Here is a 15656-nt window from a genome sequence, read left to right as displayed (position 1 = left end):
TGAGTTCGCCATTGACCGGGACGGACGTTTTCGCTCGGGTTGAGTTGGTAAAGTTTAGTTCTAAACTGGCGCTGATCCATGCGGTAATTTTGAGGGCGGGTGGGTGTCTATGGTGTGTATGCGTTGGGGCTGCCGAAGGGTGTTTTCAACCATCCCAGAATCAGTAGCAGCATCAGCATAATTTCGGTCTAGGTCGTGTCGTGTATGTGATGATGTTTAGTGGAAGGTGTTTTTTTGGCCCCAAATGCTTGGAATATTCCATGAAGAATCGTGTCCTCGACGTTTGGTGAAAAGTTTATCTTCAGCCGGGCCTTCTTAGATGGAATTTTTAATGAGTGAAATTCATTTTTGATGGCTTAATCAGAGGATCGTGACACAGCCAGATGAGTGGATATGTGAATTATATTCCAGGTTGTGTGGAACAAATGTTAGTTTGGCTGTGAGAAATATCCGAGTGTGAAGAAACAAAAAAAAAGCTAGTAGCACTCTGTTTGAATAAGTCCCAAATGATCACGCATGTTCTTATTTGAGTGTTTGCAACTCAAATTCGTTTTTCTTTTGCAAACACACACAAAAAATTCCTAAGCTCTGGTACACAAATGTTGTCAAATATTTACAGAACGCACTTAATCTTGGATGTTGATACAGATAGCGTGCTATAGGGTGTATGAAAACAACTTCCCGCTATACATGGCAGCACTCGTGCGATTGAACAACTGATAGCCCGCTATATCGCATAGTAAAAATCAATCGAAAAGGTAATTATTAAAATCGTTATCGGCATTATGGCTCAGCGGTGTCAACGTTGATATTACCAATTTGAAGTACTTTTTGTGTGTGTCTTCGGTAGATAAGCAATGATCAAAGTGATGCTTGAGCGAGCGATATCAGTCAACCCAGCCACACGACACTTACTTGACAGTTGTTGAAGAAGGAAATGATTGAAAAGGTATTAATTGTTATTAAAACTATCAAGTGGTGAAACGTGAAACAGTTTTTTATGATAATTAGCATAGTCCCGTTTTAGGGAGCCTTTAACCAAGTTGATGTCGATGATAGATAAATATTTTCCAATATGTCAATACTTTGAAATATCAGTCGATAAAAGATCAATTTTTTTTTTTTTGAATATTTGAGACAAACATGAACATTAAATTTGCATTTAATATACATTAGATGCATTTCTTATATGTAATAGGTACTGCAATGTTGAATTAATACTAAACTATATCTTTCTTTTACTAACAGCACAATACTTTGGAAAAATTTTATAACAGTTTACGGTTTGAATAATGTACAGGGGTAGTGTCATTCGATAAGCCAATTTCATTGATATTTGCCTTCAAGATAGTAACTATGCAGCAACAAATCATTCACTCGTAGGAGATTTACATCTTTTTCTATAATTTTATAAAACTATTTGAGGAAAAAAATCAAACCACATTTTTACAGTATTTGCACTCGCAAGACAGCTACCGGATTTAGGACATTAAATATGTGATCCCAAATGATAATAAGGCCTTCAGTCAGACCCAAAGCGGTATAAGTTAAAGAACGATTGATTTTGAGTTTTGAATTGCAAATGATTCTTTATATTTTAAACTATGTATGGTGATTTTTTCAGATTTTAAATTTTTGTTTACATACTTCGACGGTCGAAAAATATACCAGGTTTTTGAAAAATATATCTATAATAGCAGGACACAACAAATTGAAAACTTTTTTTCTCAAAAAAAAACTCTTATTTATTTGTAGCCCTTTGGCTTTAAGGGGTTCAAATAAGAAGTATTTTGTAGAATGGAGTTTTTCATCATCTTTAAGGGGAAATTCCCGTTTGGAAAGTTTTTCTAACTTATCATTCTTATATTCTAATATGGAGTCGCAGCAAGCTTTGGTCGAGTGCGGACGAAAAAATTTTATGGTGTCAGAAATTTTAATTTTGTTTTTTCCAAGTTGAATACTAACTGGTTTGATTAAATTTTATTGAAAATTAAGTGCATTTTATATTGATACCTCCCGTGAAGTGATGAATAGTTGTAAAAATGTGAAAAGACTTGAATTCAAAGTTCGTAATTTGAAAGGGCCAGTGCTACGCTACCCGGATCTTTCCTGGCCTATTGATCAGCTAGGTGGGCGTTCAATTTTGAAGAAGCGCCTCATGTATATACCCATAAGCTAAGTGGATTTATTGTTTAATTTATTTCCAGTTGTACGAGGAGATTGATAGATATTTCAATTTTTGAAATATGTATTTTAGATTATTTTCTCCATCAATATTTTGCACCTGTCTTGAAATATTTCACCTAGTTAAACTTCACATCCGACTGATCCAACCTTTTCATGAATCTTGTATACAAGTTAACCCAAGAAAAGGAGTATGGTGAAAGTTCCTTCCTTTGAGCTTTGAGTGTTGCTGGAATGGTTACGTATTCTCTCAAAAAAGCATTGAGCATTGATGTTGAAATAACCAAATAACTGAAACTATATTTTTTATGATGAGTGCAATGTAGTAATACAATGTAGTATTAGGAAGCTTCGTAGATTGCAAAAAATAGCTCGAGATTGATTAAAAATGCTAATTTTATCAAATTATTCATAATTTCAAGCGTTCCTAGTTGTATAGACTTGTTTTAATTGTGAGAATAAAATTAAATTATGATTATGAAATTTTTTACCATTGACAAAATCGAGATGAATGATACCGCAGCAATCGAAATGATTCCATCTTTAGCAAATTATATTTTCTTAAATCTACAACAATAATACATTGGTACAAGGAAAGTAAAAGATTGTTTCATGATTGATGAAGTTAAAACAAAGTTATGATTATATTAGCCAGCATTATAATTCATCAAAAAAGTAATTATTGATTAAACAAATTTTTTTTCGTGTTTTGTGAAAAAATAATTTAAAATATAAAAAAAAATCGTTTGAAAACAAATGCAATAAAAAAGGATTGGTTGAATAATGTTAACAAATAAGGAATTTCAAGCAGGGAAAGAAGATGTTCAGTGCATTTTTTTTTTGGTTATTTGTTGAAAAAAACGTGAAACACAATACATTTGAATTATAAACATTTTACATTCCTTCAGAAACCAATATAAGTTTAGGATAAAAAGATTTTACAGTTTATTTAGATCTTTACACTAGTCAAAAGTGTCTCCTGCTCATATCCTTTCACCCCATCCCAGAAAAAATATTTGCTAGGATGCAGAGGTGACCTCGGTCCTAAAGCGCAAAGTTATATCTTTCAACCCTTTCTACATTTTTCCCAACTATCTATTGACTACTAGGACGTGGCCGGCGCCGTTATTGATGTTCAAAGAGAGAGCATCAGTTTTGTACAATGAGAATGAACTGCTAATCCCAAGTACCATTATTTTGACCTTTGTACAAAACTGATGGCCTCCGTCAATCACGGAGTAGCAACCATTGGCGATGTGGAATCATTTCTACTGAGCCACGCCTGTGATCATGGTGTTCGGAATGCATAAATAAAAATGATATAAATCAAGATATATTCGTAAAGTACATTTAATTTAAAAAGTCAGCAACATGTACAGAAACATAACTAAAAAATCTTTTCAAATCTAATGATGAGGCATTTCGGATTCAATGATTAAAGGTGGATGTGAGTAGTCAATCAAGCTAAGCTAAGCTAAGCTAAGCTTATCATTCTTATATTCTAATATATCAGAAAAGGGGTAGGCTTAATAGCGGCATGTTATCTAAACGAACAGAAAAAATGTGAAAATATGTTTTTTGCAACTTGCTCCTGCATCAATTTTCATGAAAAAATTACATTTTTCGGGGTTTGTGATCATATTATATACCAGTTTCTGCACAAAATCCCCTGTTTACAAAATATCACGTTACTCGATCAACCTATTTTCAAGTGAATCGACCATGGACATTTGGTTTATTGGTTCAGCATTTTCTGTGTCAAAATTCGTTGGAGAAAACAAGACTTATTCAGCGGTTTTCAGCTCATCATCGTTGGTTTTCGACGCAACATAAAAAAAAGAGTTTTTGAGAAAATAGTGCTAATTTTATTTGTCCAAATATATTTTTTTTGTAATTTCAGCATTTGATAGGAAGTGTAGTTAAACAAGCGAGGTCAAGTTATTTTAATCAATATCCTGAAAGAAGCAATTGTTTTCTTTGGATGTTGGAACTCCAAATCTGTGAAATCTAAATTTAGAATATGAATCTTAATTTCCATCTGAAACTGAAACTAACAGTGAAAAACAGGAATTCCCCACTTTCGCGGTTTTTTTCAAGCTGATGCTTCCAATTTATAGTTTTATAACATAATAGTTTGACATCATCGTTTTTTTCCCAAAAGAATAATTAGGTGTACCATTAAATTTAAATTTATACCAATTTGGATAATTTCAGTACAACGACTAAATATGACCCTGAAACCTTGTGAATGGAACGTAGAACTAGAACAAAAGTTCAATCGTTCGTAACTAATAAAGTTCACCTATCCCGCCACCGCTACACAGATACTATATAGTTGCTTCCATCTAGTCGAAATAAACTTAGTGTCTCGTACTTTGGGCACTAAATCGAGTCTCCTTGAGGACGGAGTAGCATTGAAGCGGAAAAGAGCACTGACGGAAGTTTACTACCTAAGTAGTGTTGTGTTCTTTTTACCCCCTTTCTGACGAGCTGTTCTTTCATGGTTTAGCTGTCCAGATTGGTTCCATCCATATAATTCCAGTCATCGCAGCCAGTCTGTTGCAATGCACCTTTTGCATAAATCATGAACGGATTGAAGGTTTCTGTTTTCCGAACATTTCACTGTCCGTTGATTACTATCGGGATCAAAAGGAATGCATTTTGCGGATTTAAAAACAGTTCGATGTGACGGGAATGGTATTCTGGAATTGAAATTCAGAATTAAGAACTTCAAAATAGGGTTATAGATTCTGGCCAAAAAAAGCTTAAACGAAGACAACAGACTAAGAACATTATCGTTTTTTATTTTTGTTTAATGTGATTGTAAATCACTTTGCTAAAAACCTATCCCAGTGCAGTTTTAATCAAAATTAAATTAAGAAAATCTATGAAATCCGTAAAAGAATTTCTAGAATAAAAAAATGTAAACTGTAACTTTGACAAAGTTTGCTTAAAAATCTGTAAAATTTTGATTTTTTTTTTGTGATTTTGACAGCCTTTGCTCAACATGCAACAATGTAATGATCTTATCATGAATTTAAAAAAAAAAAAACAGTTTTCACTGTTTGAAGGTAAAAAATCGAAGCTTCGAGGAAAAAAGAAAATAAAATTGTAAAATAAGTTTTCAAAAATGCGCCCAGAAAAACGATTTTAGTCATAAATTTCATTAACGATTCAATGCGGAGTAGTCAGTGATTTCTTTAACACGTTCGTCGCCACGTCACCCATATTTGGCAGACGGGTGTATTTCCTGGGGGGCCCCGTCACATCAAAAAGCAGGTGACGCTCTCTTACTGGAGTTTACCGCTCAGCTTCGCCACACGTTTCAAATATGGGAGTTCTCCCTCTTTGCTTTCTCTCTCTGAAAATTTCTTTGGGCCCGGCTAGCAAAACTACCAAAATGAGCGTGGCGACGAACGTGTTAAAATGTATTTTTGACACTATTAGTTATCTTGTAATTTAGTTCCATACCAGTTTTAACCCTTTCCTTCCCATGGTAGCACAGGTGATCCACAACTTTGCACAGCTTGTATCTGAACTGGGGGCTTTGGATCAACACCATCAAATGATGGTTTACTTAGATTTCATCCAAAACACATAAATTTTCGAAAAATTAAGTGGTTCACTAATGATACACTGGGAATAACGTACATTTCTTCTTGTGAAGCTTTTTATCAATATTCATAAACATCACTCTGCCAAAAAAATCGCTTCAGGATAGTTATTTAATCTGCTAAAATGAGTCTCGAAACATTTGTAAAAGTTTTTGTTTTTTTTGGAGAAACGGCATGTTTTGTTTCTCTGGCGCAAAGTGTCATGGCGCTCATTGCTCAAAGTAACAATAAACACAATATTTAAACTTTTTAGGGATGGTTGAACCAAAGAAATATTTTACAAAAAAAGGATCGTTTTATTTTGTGATCAACGAGGTAATGAAATTACAAGTATTTTGCAATTATTTCTTGTTTTTCACTCTATGTGTTGTTATCTTCCCAATAGAACATGATCCACCTCAAACTCCAAATTTATCAAATGGATCATTCAAGTAGCCTAAAATTATGTATCTTTTGTTGTTGAACTTTAAGCGTAAATCAATATTTCTATTTTCAAAATGTGGAAAACCTCGTGGGAAGGTAAGGGTTATATATAAGTTTTGACGAAAAGTACCATTAGTTCGAACAAAAAAGGGGTTTTTCCTAGGTTCAAACCTTTTCACGAACATTAGAAAAACCTTCATTCATTTTCATTTTTAATAAAACAAAAAGTGAAACAATCGATATTTCTGTTTGTAAAAATGAATATTCGCTAAATTTAATTTATTTGAATAATTTACATTTTAAATCTATTTGATCTTTAGATTTAAAATGTAAATTATTCATGTACCGATTGGTGTTATCCATGTTGTATTTAAAAATGGAGTTAAATTGTTATCTGTTTTCTATAAACACATGAGTTCATTTTATTTTTCCCATTTTCAGTTATATTTTTGTCAAAAATTTGTCGTTATAAAAATGACGAAAAGCTTTGCCAGATATTGTTAAGTATAAGTTTAAGTGCTGCCACCAAAAAGATTTTGAATTCAAATTGACCCGTTGCCTCAAAAGTCATCCCTGGTTAAGTCACAGGTCTAAGACGCATTGTTTCGGCAGAAATTTTTTTATGGTTTATGGTTTAGCGTTTATAATTAGCTCCTGATTTGGGTCATTCTAGTACAAGGAATTAAGAAAATGTTCAAATGAATTCAGACTGAATGGATTTGTTATTTGAACAGCAACTCACTCAAACGGTCTAGAAGCACATAAAAATTCAACTGTATAACACAATTTTTCATTCATGTAAGCCCATTAGTAGTTTTACCATTTTAGAACAGTTCTTCGAAGTGACAAGTTAAATTATATTTGAATCACTGTTTCCGATGACGCAGTGTTTTCAATCCACATTTTCTACAATGCCTCTTTAAAAGAAAACTGTTTCCAATTTTTTAAGAATAATCCATCCACTGCTGAGCTTACTATGAATATATATGATATGAAAATGTCAATGAATCTTGGACTGATTTGAAAATAATTATACAGATAGTACAATATTTGTGCAGACAAGGCGGGGTCGGCTTTGTACATTTTCGTGAAAATGTAATCTATTCCAGACAGCCTTGTTGGGTTTAGAACCTAAAAAATAGAAAAACAAAAATTAAATTTCAATGATAAATTACACCAAGTTTGGAACAAAAAACGCCAGAAAAACGAAAAAAAAAATTACAAAAACTACCAAAATGTACTCAAAATGGAAAAGATTACGAAAAATTACATCAATGGAAAAACGACTAAGAACGACGAAAATGACAAAAAAAGGCAGGAATAACAATAAAAAAGGTTAAAAAAGAATAAAATGACAAAATTTATTGAAATTCTGAAAATATCAAAACATAGTTTCAAATTACAAAAATGTCAAAAATGTAAAAATTTAAAATTGCCCAACTTGACGAAAAATTTTCGAAACATATAATTCAACAATAGGTACAATGTACAGTAGGTAAAAGGTGTTCGGATCAAAAAGTGGTCCAACTAAATTCCGTTTAAATCAATTTTTGTTTTTTAATAAAATCAAAGTATCTTTCTTTATGAAGTTCAATATGTATAAAAGACGGAATAAATACTTAGCTAGGATTCCGGTCGACCTAGTTTAAATTGGCAAGCTTTATCCGCAGTCATCTAATCCACTTTCTTCGCCGTAGAAAGCCAGTCCAGGCTATGATCATTTAGAATCCGGGCAGTTACAAACGTGTGTATTTTAAAAAGTATTCGTTTGATCGAAAAACTTTCTATGGAGGAAATGAAGGTGTTAATAGGAAATTAAATGTAGTAATATAAAAAATAATTTTCGTTGATTACAAGTAATGCTCTTACTTATCATAAAAACTCTTTTTTTTTATCTTTGCACACTTGTTTCAGTAATGTATTGATCTATTATTTTTACTACAGAAGCAAAATCACACAAATTCACCTGGAAAATCCAATTGAAATCTGGTTGGGACCTTTTAATGAATAGGCATTTCATAGAATTTGACCTCTTAAATTCGGTTTTAACATAAATTTCTTGTACATCAGAACACATCTGTCACAAAAAGCAACACTTTGTTTCGTGAATAACTTTTAAATGCATGGATGGAAATTGAAGAAATTTTAGTGAAGTGATATAACGTACACAAAATTTGGTAGCAATCTGTCAAGGGGTTTTGAGATAGCGTCCAATAATGAAGTTCATTGACAAAATCTTTTGGGCAGGATCGAAAAAATCCAGATTAGTCCCAGTGGGAGACCCAAATATAGCAGGAAATCTATTCGACGAACTATTCGACCAAAGTTCACATGACAAATCGTTAAAGAAGTCCTAGAGGACCCAGTAGTGAGCTAAAATATGGAAAAAAGTGAAAATTGTTGATTCCATGAAATGAGAGGCGTGTGAGATTTTCTCAAGCTCAATCCGAAAATATGAATGAGGAAGTGATGAAAAGGGCATTTTTTTCTGACTGGTTCGTCTAGCTGACTTATAAATAGGCTTGACTTCATTTCTACAAGGTAGAAAAGCTGTCTACCGGTAAAATAAAAAAAAAATACGGTGGTAAAATCGTGCGCAAAATATTTGGCCTTCTTGTGGAGAGATATTTTGAAAAATTTCGTAATGGACAGCTAAATGAACTCTTTAGCGGTGACCTGGAAGGTTTTCTGCCAGAAACTTTTCGTTGTTAGGTCTCGCCTGTATATTCCGAAGATTCGTGTCATAACGCAAAAACGGTGGTGGAGTGATAAAAAGTCTAATATGTATGCTGTTTTTGTGCCGAAGGAGGACAATCGGCTAAATTTGTTATAACTTCGACCAAATTCCAAATTTTGAGTTATTTTGAAGGTCAACAAGCTTCAGGAAACATCAAACGTTATCAAAAATAACCTTGATTTCAAAAAAGATGATTCATAGTATGCATTGTAGATGGCGCACGTGTTGCCCAAAAATTAAAGTCGAAAAATTTCTGCATCTAACGCTATCTCAAAAACAACTCAAAAACAGATCATCACAAAAATTTGCATATGTAAACTTTACATTACCAAGTAACTTCGCTCAAAATTTTATCAAATTCCATCCATGCATGCAAGAGTTATTCACTAAACAAAGTGTTGCATTTTTTTCGAATACACTCCTTAGGCAACACTTTAAGTTTATCAGAGAAAAAATTGTGGGACATTTCAGCGATCTACACTTAGTTTTTCGCTTATTAAAAATTTAAAAAATCTGGTATGACACTTGGCTTTACTGATGACACTTAACCGTAGTTGTCGATCATATGCTCCACTCCAATGCTTGATTTGAACTTTGTGGACATTTTTGACAGTGTTAACATACTTTTCCACCACTCACACACAGTAATTTTCTGAATAACCAACGGTTTTGCCAGTTATCAATTTGATAATGATGGATTTTGAAGGAAACTGTGCAGATTTTTTTTTCTCTTGCATCGAAAATATTTAAAAAAGCGTAAATTTTAAATTTTGAGATAGTAATTTTTATAGGTTACAAAATACTGTCAACATTTTGAATGTTCGATTACTAGGAAATGAGCTTTCAGCAAAAGAAAGTATCCCATTTCTAAAAGAACTAAGCTTTACAAATAAACTATTATTGTTTTCACTACCTCATTTTTAGTCAATTTTTGGCCATTTTACGTCATTTTTAATAATTTTTACCATGTTGTAGATGCATTAAGGACTTTTCTTGTTTTGTTCATAATAAATGTTTTTCTTGTCATATTTGCAATTTTTGTTATTCTTTTTAGCAATTTTTTGTAATTTCTAGGTTTTTTCTAGAATTTTGAATGATTTAAAATTTTTGTCTTTTTTGAGTGTTTAATGATTTTTTTTTTTAAATTTATATTTTTGTTGTTAAATTTTTTCACCATTAAAAAGGTGAAAACATATGTATGGTGTTTGTTCACATTATATTGGTCCTCTTATAGCGAACAATATTAGGTAATGTTGTTTCAAAAATCGAATGTAGTCAAAATCGAACAGGATCTGTACTGTAGTTGTGATTTTATATGAATTTTGAAGATTTCATAAAATTTTCAAGTAGAATAACTTGAACCAACTACTAGCTTGACAAAAGCAGGGCTCAATATGCCTTTTATTTTTGTGGCTCAGTGTCACGTAATATTCAGGGCAGAATTTGACCGTTTGTTGATTCTTGTGCGTGTTATTTTTCGTTCTGAGAGCAAAGTGGGTGATGGCTGAAATGTAGGGCAAGAGGCGGGAGGGGCCTAATGTTTTTGGGGTTTCTGTTTTTCTCGACGGGACGAGTTTTGGCAGCGAATCGAGAGAATCTTCTGCTGAGACCCGACCAATGAGAGTACCCATCAATACGACGGACGATATCCAACCGTGGCGAAAAAGTATTCCGGTTCCCAATTCACGACGACGATTCCACAAAGACGACGACGACGACGTTCGCGATGGGGAACGAATAGCAAGCATATTGTATATTCTCAAACGCAGTTCAGTTTTAGTGCCGGCATAAAATCGTTCGAGTTGAGACGTGGTTTAAGATATTTCCGTCCATTCGTTTGCCCCGCGGTATCCAAGAACCTGAAAGTCAATTTTTGTGGAAGTGAAAAATTTGCTTTCATGGTCAAAAAGTGATTCAATCGATCGGTATGATTTATTTTACTAGTGACCTATTGCGTTGCTGATAAGTTTGGAGTACATTGAATATTTTTCGATTTATTGAAGGATCACAGAAGGAAGTTATAACGAAGCTGAGGCTCACCGAGTGAATATGTTGGGTCGACAAAAATGTGCCGATGAAAATTAGCAACGATTTTAAGATATGCGTCATTTACAGTCAAATTAGGCATAACAAAATCATTGTTCAAACTTCCTAGGAACAAAATTTGCACTGTAGTATCACTATTTTGCGACGTGCTAGCCGGATAAATGCCGGCATGATGATGTCATATTACGGATTTACCTCATCCTGCACGTTGCAATTTGTGTGTTCTCTGCTCTTTGCTGCTTAGAAGCATCAGTTAGTTAGCCTTCACGAGATCGATTCTACCCAACGTCGACGACGACCGAACAGCTGTTTGCCCGGATCGATAAATAAAAGGGGTACATTCCCAGTGACACAATTATGAAATTCATAATGTTTGCAACATTTTTAAAACAAAATGATTGAATTTGTTCAATACAGCACCGACAGTTGTTTGATAAGTGCTAGGTATTATTCTTTAGCCGTAACATATTTGTCACGTTGCACCTATTGGTTCTGTTTACCATGAAATATAATTGACTTCAGTTGAATTAATTCAACAAGAAACGAATACTTTAGTTCCGTTTCCCCTCGAGATTTTGTTATGAATCGGAAGATGTAAATAGGCATTAAGAACATGCGAACGGTTAGCTGTGGCGCACCAAAACAACAAAGCGATGTTGTGCGGGGAAAGGGAATCAGCAAAGGTCAGCAAGATTGTATATTTTTATATGAATGAACTCATCGCCTTCGGTAGGTGGTATAAGTAATTGACAGAGTAAAAAAGCATCTCCTATGGAGGGTTCAAGCAGGTAACCTGTTTTGACATTGTTAATTTGATAAACATCACTGTTTGCCGAAGATTTTTCACAGTCAAACTTTTATCAACAGTTATACCTCCACTTACTAATACTTTCATCAAATTGTTTCGTTAAAATTTTATAACTGGGGTTGAATTTTACTGTCCAATTTCTTCATTACCCTTCTACTACCCTCAACTCTACCTATTGTCTACAATAGGTCACAAAAAGTTAGTCGCAGTAAATCTTCTCATACAAAAATAAAAACCCTCTACTGCATACTAACTCATACGAAGTTTTTTTAACATGTTTAAACTTAACTCAGTACTGTGAACTATGTATCTAAATGCATGAAAAATCAATTATCAATTACGAATCCTAAATAAAATTTTGAATTTTTTTCAAATCGTTCCTTAGATGTTTGAAACAATTAAAATTATTGAAAAACAATTCTATTTTTTTTTATATCAATTTATCAGTTATTTGAGATCAATGAAGCTATTTCATTCAACAGACTCATACTTCATGCGGTAGAGGGTTAATAAAAACGTAACCGGCTGATTCATTCTGACTGTTGGTCAATGATTGTAAAACATTTTATCACCACAACGTGTTTTCCAAAGCATCATTTCACCTACCTAGAAAGAACGATACTTCATTATTCTATGAACGATTATTTACAACCTGACACATCTTTTCTGTAGAAAAACGAGCATTTCAATGTATTGAATTATTCTCTTATTATCTGGCAAACTAGCTTTAAATGTGATTTTGAAAGAATTGAGTTTTATTTGGTTCAGTAGTACTTATCTTCTTCATTTACCCCCAACTTAATTTTTTTCTGAACTCTGCATTTCAATTCGAAGGTCTGTTTTTCTGATTTCTAATTTCTGATTCCTGCTTCCTGATTTCTTATTTTTTATGTCTAATTTTTTATTTTGATTTAGATTTCTGATTTCTAATTTCTTATGTCTGATTTCTGATATCTGATATCTGATTTCTGATTTCTGATTTCTGGTTTCTGATTTCGGATGTCTGATTTCTGATTCTGATTTTTGATTTCTAATTTATGATTTCTTATGTCCGATTTCTGATTTCTGAATTCAGATTTTAAATTTCTGATTTCTGATTTCTGATTTCCGATTTCTGATTTCTGACTTCTGATTTCTGCTTTCTGATTTCTGATTTCCGTTTTCTGATTTCGGATGTCTGATTTCTGATTCTGATTTTTGATTTCTGATTTCTGATTTCTGATTTCTGATTTCTGATTTCGTATGTCTGTTTTCTGATTTCTGATTTCTGATTTTTGATTTCTGATATCTGATTTCTGATTTGTGGTTTCTGATTTCCGATTTATGGTTTCTGATTTCTGTTTTTTTATTTCTGATTTCTGATATCGATGTCAGATTTCTGATTTTTGTTTTCATAATTCTTATTTCTGATTTCTGATTCCAGATTTCTGAGTCCTGATTTCTGATTTTTATTGATTTTTGATTTTCGAATTCTGATTTCTGAGTTTTTATTTCTGATTACAGATGTGTGATTTCTGATTTCTGACTTCTGATTTTGTTTTTTTATATTTTAGATTTATGGCTTCTTATTTCTGATTCCCAGTCTCCGATTTCCATTCTGATCTCGATTTCAGATTTTTCTTAGGTTTTTAATTCAAGATTTCTGATTTATGATTCCTGACTCATAATTTCTGACTTCCTATTTGTGATTTCTGATTCCAATTTCTAAACCTAGAAAAAATTCTTCCGCTTTCCTCTATAAATCAAATGAGCAAGTCTTGAGCAATCTTCATAAGAAAGTAAAGAAAAATTTAAGGTCAAATTACTTTAAAATATTTAAATTTTTCATGATTCGCAGAAAACTAACAAAGTTGGTAGCATTTTTTTTTAAATTGTTTTTGGTAAAAAAATTTAATATTAAATTTTTTACCAAAAACAATTTAAAAAAATGCTACCAACTTTGTAAGTTTTCCGCGAATCATGAAAAATTTCATTTTCAATTACGTAGAAATTGTTTTAGCTTTTTGGTAAAAAATTTAAATATTAAATTTTTTACCAAAAACAATTTAAAAAAAAATGCTACCAACTTTGTTAGTTTTCCGCGAATCATTAAAAATTTCATTTTGCACTGCGTAGAAATTGTTTCAGCTTTTTTATAAATTCAGTAATAACAGATCATACTTTTGTTCAGTCTAGTTCAAAACTACCTATATGGTAATTCACAAAATTTTAAGTTAATGATACCCAACAATCCTTCATATCTTAATAATTAATTGGTGAAGATTCAGTTTTTTTTTATTTTTTATATTTATACTTTTTTGATTGAGTGAAAACTACATATTACAAAATAAGTAAGAAATTGTTGAACACTCAAACTTTGGATCATGTTTATCCTTTAGTTCATGGGTTGCCAAAAGATGACCAACTTTTTGAAGCCTGCGAAGCTCTTTTGGAAATATCATGTTCTAAGAATTGAACATTTTCTTGGTCTATATCGTTAGGATAAAAATACCTGAATCTACACTAGTTACATTCAAAACAAAGATCTGAGAAATCTCTTCGTTATGATATACTATTAAAAAGGTAACCGTCACTGAATACAGAAACAATTAAAATTGACGTCCTCAGAGCCAAAGGGGTTGTTGTGTCAGATCATTTGATCTGACTTTCGGATGGGAAAGAAAAACTTGTTTTCCAATCGACTGATAAAACGGAAGAGAACTTTCCTTTTATTTTTCTTCAGCATTACAGTTTTTGGCGCTTAAATTATTTAAACTATTGATTACAGAACAATAAAACAAGCTGGCAACATTTAACATTTAAATTTATAGCAAACGGTTCAAGGGGTTTTGTAAAGATCACTGGATATTTGAAATCAGGGTGACCAATATGACCGAGATCGATCATACCGGCCACCTTAAACTACAGTTTAAATAATGGGAACCCTAGCCTGTTTTTAATCTAAGCTATAAAGAACAATGATCAAAACACACAACAAAATACTTGCAGCAGGAACGATGTCTACACCTTCGATCGAGGACATGGCTTACACAAAAACGTAACGGACCATGTTGCTGAACTGGACAATAATAGCTGGACATCGGTTATTTGTTGCATTGGAACTGGTAGGTAACCTCGGCTGCTCACCTTTGGAATCTTGGACATCGAACTTAGAGGTAGTTTGGACAATCGGCACCTGGATTCTGGCAGGATCGGGACAGTTAGCTTGGGATTCTGGACTTTCCTATTTCATGCTGTTTTGGTTCAGAATCTCAACTAAATGGTCAGTAAACGGCACACTAACTTCGAAGTACGTTCGAAGTGAGTGCTGACCGGACAGTCAGCACGGCAGTTTCCCGAATGGCTGATTGGCTGGGGCATCAGTGCAACCCATTCGAGACGATTTACTGACCGGGACAACGCATATCAGTTGGTAGGTAGCAGGCAGGGTGTCGAAATACTAGGGCATGTTGAAACCACAGCAAATTTGATGCGGACGGGCACTGACTGGCAGCCAGTACCGCAGGATCCCGGATGGCTGATGTTAGGCCGTCAACATCAGTGCTCCCATTCGGGTTGCATGGTCGATCCGCTGTGTGGTGGCGGCTTATAGAATACTACCACTGGGATACTGGTCCACGTCGTAAAAGGCGACTTATCCAGTACTTCCCATATGCGTTAGTCATTCTTCAAATGCGACTATCACATTGGGAGGGGGGAATCTTGGCTTGGTTCCAAGCCAAGTTTCTTCAGGGAGGATTCACCAATTGTGCTTATTGCTATTAATGAGCATGCACGAGTTGTATTCTCCTAAATTTTGTAAACACCCGCTTCAAGGTGGTTCTGTGCGTGCGGGCCCCAAGTG

The 15656-nt window shown here is 33.5% G+C and overlaps 1 protein-coding gene across 11 annotated transcripts in view; it reads left to right on the top strand.

Moving 5' to 3' along the window:
• The window catches only part of LOC129757913 (extended synaptotagmin-2), an 85672-nt gene continuing 70016 nt past the window's right edge, over positions 1 to 15656 (top strand). For 5 of the 11 annotated variants that reach the window (XM_055755305.1, XM_055755302.1, XM_055755301.1 and 2 more), the window contains exon 1: positions 10726 to 10883. The gene's annotated coding sequence lies outside the window, so the exon portion shown is untranslated. Of the gene's footprint in view, positions 100 to 134; positions 759 to 932; positions 950 to 10725; positions 10884 to 11542; positions 11688 to 15656 lie in introns of those variants that run through there. The other 6 variants (XM_055755297.1, XM_055755298.1, XM_055755299.1 and 3 more) reach the window with 6 other exon arrangements.

This window comes from Uranotaenia lowii, chromosome 3 (assembly GCF_029784155.1).
Source record: "Uranotaenia lowii strain MFRU-FL chromosome 3, ASM2978415v1, whole genome shotgun sequence".
Lineage (NCBI taxonomy): Eukaryota > Metazoa > Arthropoda > Insecta > Diptera > Culicidae > Uranotaenia > Uranotaenia lowii.
Note: the sequence above shows the minus strand (reverse complement) of the source record. Positions and strands in the feature narration are given on the sequence as shown.